This window comes from Hydra vulgaris, chromosome 12 (assembly GCF_038396675.1).
Source record: "Hydra vulgaris chromosome 12, alternate assembly HydraT2T_AEP".
Taxonomy (NCBI): Eukaryota; Metazoa; Cnidaria; class Hydrozoa; order Anthoathecata; family Hydridae; genus Hydra; species Hydra vulgaris.
In genome coordinates, this window is record NC_088931.1 from 10,929,074 (window position 1) to 10,932,956 (window position 3,883).

General features: G+C 28.6%; 1 long non-coding RNA gene across 1 annotated transcript; it reads left to right on the top strand.

Annotated features, from left to right (window-relative positions):
• The first annotated feature begins 327 nt into the window (after positions 1-327).
• Positions 328-2,452, top strand: LOC136088315 (uncharacterized). The gene is made up of 4 exons (XR_010642165.1): positions 328-399; positions 1,134-1,165; positions 1,247-2,197; positions 2,349-2,452. It is a non-coding gene; the product is annotated as an uncharacterized LOC136088315 (long non-coding RNA).
• Positions 2,453-3,883: the final 1,431 nt, after the last annotated feature.

A 3,883-nucleotide genomic window follows, 5' to 3' on the forward strand; every position in this document is an offset into this window, starting at 1 on the left:
TAATAAAGACTTCTTGTTGAAATATAAATATTATAAAATTTTTTATTTATTTGTCACTTGACATTTTTTAAAAGATTTCATAGTTAATAAAATTTATTTCGTAAAAATAATATTTATTAGTTAGTATAAATAGACTATTTATACTAATAATTTAAATATTAACTTCCCTGATATAACAACAGCAGCTAGCTGAAAGATAATTGAGTATGTAAATTGTATACTACTTTATCTTTTAATTATTGTTTTACTATAGCCTATTAAAAAGGCTATTGTGATACAATAATTATAAGATTTTATTTTAAAATGATAAAATATGATAATAACAATATTTTCGAATCAAAGTTTGATAACATATCTTAAAAATTTTAACAAGGCTTTCGTTAAGAAAAAACCAATAAAGTATGTGATCTTTATACTTATTTATGTATGATATTTTTATAAAGTTTTCCACTTATACTTTGAGTTAATAATCAATTCAAAAGCAACAGTTTTACTAAAAGTTTTAGTCTTAAACGTGCAGATTTTATTTAAATGTAACATTTAAAGAAGATTTTTACATTTATCGACGTAATTTTGTTTTAAAAGTAATTATTACTTATACTTTTATGAAAAAAAAACTTACTAGCTGTACTAAAGCCCAACTAAACTTTATTATTTTTTTCCATTTTATTATTATTTATTATTTTATTTATTATAAAAATCCAAGTAAACATTCTCGCAATAACTATTTTTTGGCAAATTGGCCCCCCTAGCTACCCCCATATTTTACTGCTATCGAAAAAAAATCAGAAAAACAGAAGTTAGTTTCCAAAAGTGTTACACTTAGTAAACTGTCTACTCTCATTTATTTTTCGTTGAAATTTGACATGTGCATAGAAAATACATGTTGAAAATTGTTTAAATAATAAATAGAGCGGGATCAGCATTCCTTCTACTACAAATTCAAGTGAGAAAATCGTCTTAATTTTCATGCAAAATTTTAAGCAAAATAACCTAATAATTTAAGTAAAAAAAAGTCGAAATCGGCCTTTTAAATTTGGGCGAGTTGGGGCTTTAGTGCCTGGGGAAAGATGGTTAGTTATTAAATACTATTTAGTCAAAATCTACAATTTTAATTGGCATTTTGTTTCTAGGAATTTGTTTCAACTTCTAGTTTTGAACATTGGTATGTTATTTATAATTATTTATATATATGTACATATATCTATAAGCTATACTGACTTATAATTTTATTTTATTTTATTAGGTATTCACTCTTCATGAAGAGACACCCAAATATAGTCACGCGCACCAACAAATCTTTGAACAGAGCAAGAATGAATGATATTCTTGAAATAACAAAAGAGACAAACAGGAATTTTAATATAGATGAATCGGGTTTTCAATTTTCAAGAAGAATTAAGATTATTTTGGCAGAGAAAGGCTCTAAAAATGTTCACTATGCAACATCAACAAATGCAATTATTTTATTAAAATATTGGACATCAAATTGCATTCAACTAGATGCTTATTCTAAAGTTCTAAAATTCCTTTCTTTCTTTTCAGCAAACATCGATGCTGGTGGGTTTTTTCTTCCACCTTTAATATCTATCCAAACATAAGAATTTCGGTGAATGTTACGAGGCATTTCCAGTTACGCTTGCTGCTATCGGGAAAAGTGAGTCTGAGAGCTATATAAACAATGAGCTTTTCATGAATATTTAGCTAATGATTTATGACAGATGGCTTATTGACAAAAGTATACTGTAGCCGTTGTCTAGTCAGACAAACATGAACAAAGAATGAATTATCATCTTGTGAAAAAGCTGGCCAATCTGCAAATATATCTCATTTTGTTTCCTCCAAATCCTACTCATTTCCTCCAACTCTCAATGACTTGTGTGTTAATGAATACAGAGCAAAGAATAATAATATGTACATTACTAAGGAAACATGTGATCCAGTTTTTCTTCTTCTTTATTGTTCTGCTATGAGAAAAACAAAATCAAAAATTCACTTAGAAAATCTAGCATCTATCCCTTTAATCCAGAAGCCCCAGATTATAGCAAACTAACAAAATAGTTTTGCAAGATGGAAAAGTGGAGCGAAGCATACAAGTAGATCCCATTCAGAAGGCAAATGCTAGGACTCAAACCTTATCTGATAAATGTTGCACTAATCTTATAGAATCACTGGGAGCAGGCGCAACTATAAAGTTGTAAGTTATTTTTACTCATCAAACTTTCAAAATTTTCAAGGTTTAAATAAAAAAATAAATCGCCATACAAACATTCAACCCATTTAAACGTGTACATATCTTTTACAGATGTTCATTTGGATGAACTCTGTCATTAAGTGTTCTCGTTTAGAATCATTGCGTTTATCACTAGAGAAAAATGGTTTAATTATTTACAAGAAGAAATGCAGATAGAATATCAACGAGTCCTGTAAAAGAAAGAAGCCATGTAGAAGGTAATATTTATATTTCCTTTAAATTTTATTGAAATAGCATAGTCTTTATTAAGTTGCATGTATTCTGTAAATGTTTACCCTGACACTTCAATTTAATATTGGTTTCTTGATTTTCAATTTCCTCTTTCTTAAGGCGTGAGCGAGGCATCATTCTTACCTCCTCATGCCTTGACTCCATCAACATTGCTTTCTAAATGAACAGCTATAAGCAAAACCTAACTGCATCATAGATGGTTTCCATCGCAAAAGAAGACTGTTCTTAAAGTTAGGACAGTAGCTCAAGAACTTCATGCAACATCTGTCTTGACAACACCTCAAGTAGTTTCTTTGTTAGGGGATACCCGACTAAAAAAGAAAGATACCATTGCCGCCAAAGAAAGTTGCAAACAAGTACGATTGACAAATGCAGAAAAGAAAAAAAAAACACCTACAGAGGTTGTAAAAAGAAAATTAAGCTGTGATGCTAAAACCACAAAATCAAAGCAGAAAAATAATGTATCGTAATTTAGTTTAAATTGTATACATTTATCCTACGCTGTAAAATATAAAGTACGTCCGTACTTTAAATCTTTTCTTTAAAGTATTTTTTTATATTTTACGCTGTAAAATAAAAAAAGAATACTTTTTCGTTTTGATACGTATCATTTAAACACCTGTATTTGAAGAAGTACTTCAATTTTCAAAAATTTAATAGGCGTCGAATACTGGAAAAAAAACACATCGAACTTGGGATGGCGTCCAGTGTTTGACATTTTGACATTTCGGAGGCTCTAACCCCTCTTTTTTTTCGGGTGTCATTCACTCAAAGTGTATTGTAAAGAGTAACTATTCCTTTATACGATAAAACATTGATATCAATATTTTATGAAATAACGAGTGAAAAATTATTATTTATATAAAACTATGCAAAAAAAAGCGTCCAACACTGGATAGTGTACCCTATATATAAAACAGTATGAAAAAATGTTTACAAATATCTTAACTTACAACGTGTAACTGGCTACACCAATGCTGTTCATGTTTAGCAGAGAAATGCAATCAGATCATTTTATAAAGTAAATTTATGTTTATTCTACTTTATCGTGTTATTGATATATTTAAACCTAATATTTTTATAATATTTTAGATTTAAATATATTAATAACACGATAGCACTGCTGCTACCGTCACTCATTACTCCATAATAAGATATACGGTTTTCGTTAAGTGATTCGGTTATATCATTCAGCAAAATACTTTTACTTAAGTATTTTACAATTTCAGCACATACAGAATCACTTAAGTAGCTATCTCCCAAATCAACTTTATGAACTTCTTTATGAACGCTTTGAAAAAGAAGTTCATAAAGTTGATTTGGGAGATAGCTACTTAAGTGATTCTGTATGTGCTGAAATTGTAAAATACTTAAGTAAAAGTATTTTGCTGAATGATA